The sequence below is a fragment of the Sesamum indicum genome, linkage group LG8 (genome assembly GCF_026168435.1).
Source record: "Sesamum indicum cultivar Baizhima isolate 11 linkage group LG8, ASM2616843v1, whole genome shotgun sequence".
Classification (NCBI taxonomy): domain Eukaryota; kingdom Viridiplantae; phylum Streptophyta; class Magnoliopsida; order Lamiales; family Pedaliaceae; genus Sesamum; species Sesamum indicum.
This window is the reverse complement of record NC_142664.1, coordinates 22,523,743-22,535,766: the sequence shown is the minus strand read 5'-3', so window position 1 is coordinate 22,535,766 and position 12,024 is coordinate 22,523,743. Positions and strand designations below refer to the sequence as shown.

The 12,024-nt window shown below is 35.2% G+C and overlaps 1 non-coding gene and 1 pseudogene across 1 annotated transcript; both read left to right on the top strand.

The window, feature by feature from the left end:
- The first annotated feature begins 8 nt into the window (after positions 1-8).
- On the top strand, positions 9-82 carry TRNAV-AAC (transfer RNA valine (anticodon AAC)). The gene has a single exon. It is a non-coding gene; the product is annotated as a tRNA-Val (tRNA).
- A 7,056-nt stretch (positions 83-7,138) lies between these two features.
- On the top strand, positions 7,139-10,239 carry LOC148787313 (uncharacterized; annotated as a pseudogene).
- Positions 10,240-12,024: the final 1,785 nt, after the last annotated feature.

Sequence of the window (12,024 nt, the reverse complement as noted above, 5' to 3'; positions counted from 1 at the left end):
AATGCCAAGGTGTCGTGGTGTAGTTGGTTATCACGTCAGTCTAACACACTGAAGGTCTCCGGTTCGAGTCCGGGCGACGCCATCATTTTAGTTTTGGTTCTCTTATATGTATTTATGAAGGCAACTTGATGTTAACAAGGGTTAATTACATTTTGCCCCCCTCAACTATTTTTATGACAATGTTCACCCCTATAAATTTAATGTACATTTGCCCCTATCACTCTCCCGTAAATTGATTGATTGGATAAAATTAAATTCATGCCATAAAGAATTATATAGATCTCGGTATATTTTAGTATTTTTATATATAAAATCATCATTAAATTATTTTTTAATTAAAAAAATATCTCTAATCCAGATATGAATAGTATTTAATAAATAAATAATTTTAAAGTAAAAATAAAATAATAAATTAAGATACACAATAAATATAATATTGACAACCACTCATATATACTTTTAAAAAGAGATCCACCATATGCTTAACCAAAAGATGAATATTTTTAGAAAAAAAAATGAATAAATATGTTTTGTTATATTTTTCAAAGAAAATATATTTGAAAAATAGATATGTATAGGAGAATTGGCCCAAACCATTGGCTGGGCCTTCTGCGCTAGACGGCCAAAATCACAAGGCCCAAAGGGCCACTTAATCCACCAACCCGGCCCACAAAAAATTTGACCCGCATGCTTAGTATTTATACCTCTCCCTCTCATTTCACTAAACCTAACCCTTATTCCCCTAATCCGCCATTTGCCTCTCTTCGTCTTCCCCAGACGACCCTTTGGGACTCCCACCTCTCCTTTTTGTCTTCTATGTTTTTCCCTTCTCCAATAATGGCTGATAAAGGACTATTAATATCTGGCCTCTTTATATGGCTGGTTCGTAATGGTTCTCGTAGTATGAGATAAGTTTACACTATCATCTTCCCTCCCCCTTCTTTGAAAACGACCAGTTTCTTCATGCCCTAAATTTGAGGTTATTGGGTTTAAGTTGAAAGCCTGAGTGGCATAACCTTTATGGTTCTGTAAAAGCCTTTGTGGCATATCCTTGGTGGATTTTGTGAATAACCTTTGTGGTTCTTAGCCTTGGTGAATTTTGTGAATAACCTTTGTGGTTCTTAGCCTTGGTGGCTTCGTGGTAATTGTGCAATCGTGTGAAAGGTTGTGGCCTTAGTGGCTTAAGGGTCTTGGCTCTCTGAGCCTATATCTGCAACTGGGTTATGTTCATCATTTCTTTTATTATGTAGTTTCTGGGTTTGTTCATAGTATTACTATTTCTATTTTGTAGATTCCTTGTAATTTGTTATAGGGGTTTAAACAACCCAAAAGGCCTTAATTAATTTTATTTTTCTGTATATTGTTCGAGTTGGTGATCGATCCATTCCTTACTAGATATGTAATTACTCAGTTTTATGGAAAAGATAAAATAATAAATAACTTAATTTTCTTATCAAATTTATAATAATATTTTATATGAAAGTTTTTTTGTGTATTTATTGCATCATAACTCAACTTTTAGTCTATAAAATTTGAACTATTTAACTTACTAAATTACATTTACTTTAATTAAAATGTATGTTTTTCAACTAAGCAAAAAATTTTAATTTAATTTAAGATGCAAAAATTTTGGGGTACTACAAATATGGCCAATTAAATTAATATGTAAAAATGGAGGCTACAGAAATTTATGTAGTATTTGGATTCATTTTCTAAATATTTTGTGGATAAAGAAAGAGACAAATAAATATGTGTTGGAGATAGTGTATATGTTTGAATTTGATTTTAGAAATAATTTAAAACAGGTATGGTATGTTTAGTGTTGTGTTTTAAGAGACAAAAATCACTGTTTTTGGTTAAATCATATCTCTTTCATATATATTTATATATGTAGATGTATATATATTTTATGTTTAGTGTTTTATTTTTTGGAAATAAAAATTATTATTATTCATGTGTATATATTATATATAAAAAGCCCAAAACAAAAAATTCACACAAATTAAGTATAAAATAAAGTAGACAAACATTAAATATGTTTTGGCTCATCTCAAAATCAAACCAAACACAGCCTTATTATAATGTTATGATTGTGAAATGACATCTTCAAAGACATAAGTATTAAATAATGAGTATAAATTAATAGCACGAATTATTAGTGTGCATTTACATATATTTCAGTTTCAACAATATTAATTATTAGTTGAACGCTTGTGTCGTCGATAATTCTTAAATTATAGGTTAAAAAAAAGGTGTATTTATATATATATAAATAATAAAAAATCAGCTCACTACTATTCATGACCAGTGTTGGGAAGTTGTAAGCCTTTAAATGGGCCTCAATTTAAATTCAAGCCCAATCCATGGACTGGCCTGATTGAGGCTCAACTAAAATTCGAATATGCCTGTTTTATTTATTTGTTTTTATGAAATTACGGTGTTCTTTTGAATAATTGCTTAAATAAATGATTGCCTTATGATGAATAAATAATAAATTAAATCACACAAAAAATTTTAATTTTTTCTTAATTGTTAAATTATTTTTAATATTTTATTTTAAATTATTGTGCCTATTTAATTTGATATTTATTTAAATTTTATGACTCCATTATTATAATTAATAGGAGCAAAAATGCTTGAGTCCTATAGATCGAGTATGAGCCGTTGGGCTTTTGCAGCGTCAAATGAATAAAATTTACAAAATAAATATTAGCACTTCAACGCTCAAATGAGTGATAAATTAAAAGTGTAAAATAATACAGTTGAGCGGCAAAAATAGCCGTGTGTAGCCAAAAGTGTGCAATGGGTAAGTAAGAATTCCCAAGAAACTTTTTTGAGCTTGCTTTCGGGAAAGTAAAGGATGAGAAGTGATTAAACCAAATCCCTAAATCTCCGACTTTTATTATGACTCCATAATCGATACTTGTCTTAATCAATTTGAGGGTTAAAGTTTATCCATTTCCTTCTTTTTCATGTCAAGGGCCTTGTAGGACGTCGCCATGTGTTTTTATCCACGCTTGGCCTCTAGTTGGGTTAAGTTGTCACTTTTAATGTTTTTTTTTTTTTGGTGGGGGAGATCTGGCCTAAGGTCTTTTCGGTCACAGGTCCTTAATTACCAAATTTAGGGGTATCAACAATGATTGGATTATGATTTTATGAGGTTTAATAACTATTTTGCCATTGACACTTGCACCGAAGAAGACAATCATGACTTATATAGACAACAATAAGTGTCGTGACTCTCCATTAATGCAACAAATTTCAATTCCTTGAGTTTTATATCTACATTTATTTCATCACTATCTACATTTTGATAACTTATTTTATAGATATTTTATGTGTGAGCTTATTTTGATAGTCGTTGTTTCCTAAAACAATTTTAGATGAACGACGGACAGGAGGGAGGCGGGAGAAGATTGGGTCTTGAATTTTTTGCAAGTGGGGTAGGGGTGGCGTACGACGGGGAGGAGGGAGGAAATGGCGACGACGGGGATTTCAATGACTAAAGATGGTTGGGAGCATGTAGAAGGGTTGAGGAAGTGAAGTTGGGGGGGGGGGGGGGGGGAGGGTGGTCGTCGGTGGCGGGGGGAAGGGACGGTGGTGGACTACTTGCGGTGGGTGGGTGGGTGGGGAGGGGTATACATATATATATATATATTATTTATATACAAATAAATAGGTTAAGATGTAGTTATTTATATCTATAAATTTGATCATTAATTTTAAATAAGTAAGATCCAATTGTGGATGATAAAGTGTATAATTATCATTATTTAACTAAAAAATTAAAAAATTTGGAGCGTGTTGTGCACTGCTAGCATGATAGGGTGTTTTGCCTATATATTTTTTTATTATCATAGGGGTTTTTCTTTGTCATTTATCTTATCACATGAGGGTATTATGAATATTAGAAGTTTCACAGGGGGTAAAATGCATTTAACCCTAATATAATATCGTGTTTTTGTAAAATTTAAATCCTTGATAATTTTTTCGATCTAAAATAAAAGCACCTCAATTCTATACGAAGAGTTATGAACAATTATTTTTCTAATATAAGTCCCAATATATAGTATTAAAAAAAAATTAAATAAAGAATCAAAATTACTCCCAAGTTCATAAATTTATATAAAGATCATTAGCGTAAGGATTGAATCCAATCTCAATCTTACAACTATAGAGGCTTCTGGCCATGCATCTCCCCCTTATATTTTTTGATAACCAAGAATCAATAAGGATTGGATTGTGAGTTTTATGGTAATGAAAAGGTGAATTTTCTTCATTCCCGTCCATCCAACGTGTATACATGAAGGAAGATGAGTCTTAGAATTTGAATGGAGTATGTTTTATTATAGATTTGAGAGTTGAAATTCTATTAAAAGTCATTCGAAATTCTTTCAACTTCTAACTTTTAGGATGAGCTAAATATAAATTGACTAGTCCAAGTATGTCATAATAAGAACTAAACTGGTTGGACTTAATTAGACGGGCGTATTACAATACACGATATAAACCATACCCTGCTACCATACCAAGAGAACTTTATTTTTTAGTTTTGTGTTTGGGTCTGGGCTTAATATAGAGCAATTGGGACCGTACATCAATACTATTGTTCCAATAGATCTAAATTTTGACACTATCCATCCATTTACAAGCCTAACTTATTATAAATAAAACAGTGTGACAAAATGATGTTTTATAGTTCCTAATAGGAAAAAGAACATACATATCGATATGTCATAGCTATTTTTAATTTTTAAATTATTTTTTCAGTATATCTATACGAATATGAAAAATGGCTTCTTACTCATAATTTAGGAATTGACACCGCAACATCCAAATTTTAAATTACTAATCCTTAAATATTTGTACTAATATAAAAAGTGGCTTTCTCACTCATAATTTAGAGATTGGAACACCACAACATCAAAATTTAAATTACTAATCGTTAAATATTTGTAATAATATAATTACTTATTCAAATGGCCTACGTCATCTTTTGATACCAAATATAAACTCATAATTTATTCTCCATTTTTGCTTGTGTCAATCACTTGCTCAACTTTTAAATTATATATTGATTTCCTTTTTTGAATTCGTGTGGTGTATTTATTTGATTATATGTGTACAAATATTGCATTCTCCTGTTGCTATTATAATAAAAAAGAAATAGTTACACTTTCTTCCTTTGAAATTTGGTGTAATTACATTTAGACCTCCTCTAGTTTAAAAGATCTAGCACTCCCGAAGTTTGCTTCCGTCTAACAAATAAGTTCTTTCACTAGTCAAAATTAACCGAATTTGCTTATATTAACAAAAAGTTTGGAAAAATATTATATTTATCCCAGTTGGCTTATTACTGATTTATTACAAGTTAAATAAATATTTTTATGACCAAATTATCCTCATACATCTTCACGCATTAATGCATGTGATGAGGTATATATTTACCATTGCAGCATCTTGCTAACATAGTATACCGGGTTCTGGACTCTATTTTCCTCCCTCACCAGAACTGAACTTACAGCATGTTCAGACACGGCCAAGTATAGGTATAAAATATCTCCAGGTCGAGGGTTCGCCAATAACGGTGGCGTCCTTAGATAATCCTTGAGTTGGTTGAAAGCGTACTCGCATTCGCTTGTCCATTGGAAATCCTTAGGCTTTCTCAAAACTTGAAAGAAGGGTAGATTTCTATCTGCGGATTTAGAAATTAATCAGTTGAGGGATGCGATCTTACCCATTAATTTCTGAACGTCTTTTATTGAGCCTGGTGACTTTAGCTCGAGGATTGCTTTGATCTTCTCTGGATTGGCCTCTATTCCTCGACTGCTTACCATATAACCCAAGAACTTGCCCCCTCCGACTCCAAATGTGCATTTAGTTGGGTTGAGCTTCATCCCGTATGTTCGCATGATGGCAAAGCTTGCTTCGAGGTCGTGCAAGTGTTCCTCCGAGCGTCGGCTTTTAACCAACATATCGTCAACATAGACCTCCATTGTTTTCCCTATTTGTTCTCTGAACATTCTATTAACGAGCTTTTGGTACGTTGCACCTGCATTTTTCAGACCAAACGGCATTACGTTATAGCAAAATATACCTTGTTCTGTTACGAACGATGTTTTTGTGGGTCTTCCTTAGCCATGCGGATCTGATGGTAACCCTGGTAGGCATCCATTATTGAAAACAACTCGTACCCTGCGGTCGCATCTACCAACTGGTCGATTCTTGGTAATGGAAAAGGATCTTTGGGGCATGCCCTGTTTAAGTCCGTAAAATCGGTGCACATCCTCCATTTCCCAGCAGCCTTTGGCACCACCACCACGTTTGATAACCAGTCCGTATAACGGACCTCAGAAACGTATCCCGCCTTTAACAGCTTATCCACTTCCTCTTGGATGATCCGATTTTTTTCGGACCCGAACGCTCTTTTTCTCTGCTGGATGGGTTGCGCCTTTGGATCTAAATTCAACCGGTGCTCAATGATTTCAGGACTAATACCTTTGAAATCGGAGGGGCTCCAGGCGAACATGTCAGCATTGCGACGTAGGAATGCGACCATCATCATCTCGAATTTTTTCTCCATGCTTGCCCCAATCTTTGTTATTTTGGATGGGTCGCCTTGTACCAACTCGATCTCCTTGTGTTCATCCACTGGTTCTATTCTCTCCTCGTTCTCGATGAAAGTTTCATCCAATTTTCTCTTTTTATCTGTTGCATCCTTTTTTACAGAGAGGTTGTAGCATCGTCTGGCTTCCCCTTGATCGCATGCGACCTCTCCAACTTCGGCGTGTGTAGGGAATTTCATTTTTAAATGATACGTGGATACAATGGCCCTGAAAATATTCAAGCCAGGTCTTCCAAAATAACATTGTAAGCAAAAGGGGTGTTGACCACGAGAAACTTTATCGTAAGAGTTCTCCTTCTGGGTTCGTCTCCGAGGGAAACAGGCAATTCGATTGTTCCCAACGAGTCCACTTCACTGCCTCCGAAGCCCACCAATGGCGAACTCATAGCATCCAACCTGGCTTCTCCTAAGCCCATTTTGATTAAAACTTCCTTCAAAATAATGTCCGCAGAACTTCCGTTGTCAACCAACACCTTATGGACAGTGAAATTGGCTATGTCCATTTTAATTACCATGGTGCAGAGTCAAATGCGTGAGTCTGCTCGTGGACAGTCACATTTGGATGCTCTTAGATCCAGTGCTGCAATTGAACAGGCCATCCTGAAGCAACAAATTCTGAATGATCTACAATAGCGTTCCCAGTTTCCTTCAAGGCATCCTGATCCATCCCTTGAGCAGCTACTTCAAGCAAAGTTTGGTCAAATGCCTCATCAAGGTCATAAAAATGATTTGCTGGAGCTCTTATCACATGGAAGGCATGGACAGATTCACCCCCTGGATCAACAAATTATTCAGCAAGATCAGCTTCATGTAATGCAGTTGCCTCTGGGGCTGAGGCAGCGATTAGAAATGGAAGAAGAAAGGCAAATGACTTCTGGGTGGCCCCTTGATGAAGCTAGTCAGTTCCACAGAAATCCTGCTGCCTCTCGTAGAGCTAACTCTGCTGGATTTGGCCCTCTGGATTTTTATTCTCAACAAATTCCACCTTCTGAGGAGCATCTCAGCCACCTTGAACGGAATATTTCAGTACAAGAAAGATATCAACATGGTCTATACGACCCTGGCATATTACCTTTTTAGCGCTCGATGTCATTGCCCATTGGTGCTGATGGACTAAATCTGGATGTTGTCAATTCCATCAGCCATGCTCAAGGTTTAGAAATGCAGGAGCAGATTGCACGAATGCACCCTAGTGGTCAGGTTGGATTCTCATCCGGTATTTACTCTCAGCATACCAACCACCCTTCACTTCTGGAGCAATTGCATGCTTCACGCTTGGACGCAGCGGAGGGGCATTTTTCTGAGAATAACGGTCAGTTGTCAATGAGTGGATGGAGTCCAGAATTCAACAACTGCATATTCATAATGAAAGGCAAAGAAGGGAATTGGATGCCAAAAGGAGTACTGAAGATCATAGTTTGTGGATGTCAGCTGGAACAAATGATGACAGTTCAAAGCGTTTGCTTATGGAATTACTGCATCAGAAATCTGGCCACTTACCAAGTGAACAGTTTGATGTGTCTAATGGAGTACCCCATGATGGAAGGCCACCTTCGGGTCATTATTCTGGGTCAAGCATGGGTGACCAGTCATTTAGTGTTATTCCTGATCAAGAATCAGGTGTTAGCAAGTCATTTGCTGTTGAGTCTTATGGTTCTGATTCTGGTGGACCACCTCCGAGTCGACTGTCTGAGGGAATAAGCAGTGTTCTGGAAATTGGTGGATTACCTTATCAATCTAAAGGTGGAGCATTAGTTGAAGGGAAGCCATTTGTTTCCAACATTGATGAAAACCCCCAGGTAAGCCATGACCATTTTAATATGAAAAACAAGACTGCCAAAAAAACATTCTTTGTTTACTGTGGAAGGGAAAAGAGTGCTCATCAGTAACAGTAACATCCAGGGAATACTTTCAGAGGGGCAAGAACGTGTAACTGAGCAGGCTAGCTTGGCTTCTATAGACAGAGTGGAAATCCCAGTCAATATCCTAAGCAGGCAAAAGTCACTTGATTCTGCTGGTAATTTTTCACATTATTCCTGGTGGTTTTGCTTTTCTTTGCTTTCAAATTTTAAACAAGTAACTTGATCTGGATAATGTCAGGTGTTCAAGATGAAAAGATTGGATCAGGCGATTCTTTCCTGGAGGATGCTGCTAGGATAGGTAAGAAACTTGGATGCTCTTTTCTGGCACTGCTCTGTTGGCATTTGATTGATCTTCTCTTCATCATCCAAGTTATGACACAGGTTCTTTGGAAGATATGAGTATTGTTGTCTTGTTGGAAGTACCCTGGTTCAATTGTCTCATTTACTTATGGAATTGTCGAATAATTGTTAGACAGCCTAAAGAAACTGGGCTGATCCATGGAAGTAGTATTCATGTCATATTTATGAGTAAATTGGAAAATCTAATAACAACATGAGACATCAACTCTGTTTGGCCCTTATGTCAGTCAGTGAGTGGTTTTCGTTGACATGTGGATATTCATGAGCTGATGCTTTTTACAAAAATTTGTAATCGTTCTTGCTTCTGGTCCGTTTTTTTTGCCTGACATTGTTTCCCTACTGTCATTTCTTTTCCAGTTATATGTTTTATACTCATGTCCTTGTAACCAGGTTGCGATCTTCTGGCTCAAAAGGACCAGAAAATGTCTTGCTAAGGCGCCCACCTGTCCCTCGACCAGCATCTTCTCAGGAAGGGTTGTCAGAGCTGACTGCTGATTCTGTTGCCAGAGGAAAAAGTCACTCAAACATTGTACCTTCTGATGGTAAGATGGGATTCTCGGCACTTCTTAACCTTTATTGAACAAATTTTGTAGCTTGGATAGTGGGTTTAGAATTGAAAAGGTATTCTGTACTTCGGCAGTCATGGAACTTATTTAGTGACAAGTATTGAAGATTGGTAGTCTTTGTTGTTTGTTCTTTTATCATATTATTTGGGCTAGATAGTCATTTCCCTGCCTTGCTGTTTCCTGCACAGAAAGGTGGTGATACATTGTCATTGTCATGTGAAGTGAAAAGATCTCAAGTCACAGTGACGATGTTATGTCAGTTAGTTTTATCGTATTGGGGTTGGCACATTACATCAATTATGCCAGTAATTGGTCTTCTCTATTACCTGGTCTTCTATCAATCTGTTGTAGTTTATTGGTTTACTTCTTTTATCTCCAAGGCAAAGGTCAGAGGCGCCGCATCTTCCTACTATGTATAAACTCTACACATGAGAGGATCGAAAGTGAGGACTTTGTTCATTTACTTGGCTGTTTATTGAGTATTTTTGTGCCTCCTCTCTTGTGTGTAGGGGCGAGACGAGAACCAGGAGTTAATGCAGGAAACCTGGATGCTGGCCGAAGAGATGCACAATTTCGACGAACGTCTTTTTGTAATGATGTTGATGTACTGGAGACATTATTCAGTGACATGCTGAAAAGCAGTGCTAAGAAGCCAGCACCTCAAGAAACCCATGTTTCAGCAACCGAGTCATCAGATGGGATGCCTGGCGCTCGAAACAACAAAAAGAAGGGGAAGAAAGGTAGACAGATTGATCCTGCTCTTCTCGGGTTCAAGGTTACCAACAACCGTATCATGATGGGTGAAATACAGCGGATAGACGATTAATGGTAAATATACTGTACTGATCTTGTTCACACTAATGTACAGGGTTTGGGTTTTTGTATAGCTTCTAGGATAACATTACTTATAGCTTCACTGAGTTTTGGTGTACAAGTGCATCGCTCAGGCTTTGAATAATTGCATATAGTATTCTTGACGATTGTCATCATGTAACAATATAGAGAGATTTAGCTGAGGTTTTTTGACAAAAAAATATTATATGAAGTAAAAAGGCAGATGGAGATTGAATTTTGTCATTCAGTTGATTAAATATGAGGTTTGGCAACTTTTAGGCAGCTATATATGTAAAGTTTCCTTCAGATTCAAGCGGATCTCCAAGGCTACATTTGGATTTGGGAGTTGTGGATTTATTTGAGTTCAAATGATCAAAATCCTTCATAAATTCTTTTATATGGAGTAATTTGAATAATTTTATCAAAAACCTTCCTCAAATCCAGCTTTTATGTGTAGTCATTTGAGTTGAGAATCGGTAGCCAACTCAAAATAGGTGAGTTGGAGGATTGATAAATTAATACTTGCAAATAGGGTAAATTACAACGGGTGTATCTGAGATTTGCTACTATTATAAAAACCTTTTTATTGTTTATTGCAAGTACTCTTTTGAATTATAAATATCCTAATAAATATCCCTTATAATGAGCCTGTTAAATTAAAGTATATATATATTCAGAGGGGTGTTTGAAATTTTTCAAATTAACGAGAAGGTGTTTGTGATTATAACAACCGTTAAAGAAGTCTATTATAATTTACTCCTTGTAAATATTACAGAGAACTGCCGATGTCACTCTTCTGAAAATATTATGTTTGTAAATTTATAAAATTTGTAAAATGTATATCAATACTTTCGACGGTCAGTGTTGAATATTGGCGCGAACATCATTTGATTTGAGGTCCAAATTTGGGATTAATATGAGGTTTATACTCTTGCTCAGATCGTAAGCTGACCTAACTCAGAAAACTCGGTCCAACAACAGTAAGAAGGTCTTAGTTACAGTTTTTCGATATACCTAAATTATCAATCGGAAGTTGTATATTTATTAGTAAACCAAGGTGTACAATTCGTTATGAACTATTAATCCATAAAGATTAAGCATATTAAATGGTCACATATAAGTCAAGTTCATATCAGATCAATGTTGTAAGGCACGATAATCCATAACAACTTTAGTTATTAAAATGATATACTAATTTTTTTTTTTTTATCATTCTCTATAATACTAAAAAAATATTAGATAACTTGTATAAGAACGAAACATAAGTGAAAGTTTTTGTAATTATCTCTATTCTTTATGATGGTTAATTCTGTTTAGTAGTCCCATATTTTTATTTCTCCTCTTACCTAATTTCCAAAATTCATGGTAATAGAATAAAATTTATTTACAAAATGTGCTTCTAATAAATGTTTTTTGAGAAGTTGTTTGACATTCGAGTTACATATCTAGTAGAAAAATCACTATTTTTCATTTTTGAGAACGTCTGTAAGCAAATCTAGAAATTTTTTTGGAGATACGACTTATTTTTAAAATTTCAATAAATGTCAAAATTCATATTTAAAAGTCCATTTATAATGTATTTGCACATGCATCAAGTAATAGATCATTTAGCAACTTCAGGATCAATTCAACGATGCATCTCATACATTATACCTTTATATACTCGAAAACTATCTTTTTCATTTCTTTATTATGTTATTATTTATTTATTTTAAATACTTTATGAATCTTTATTTTTATATTTCTCTTCTCAACTTCTACATTTCTTTCTTTCTCT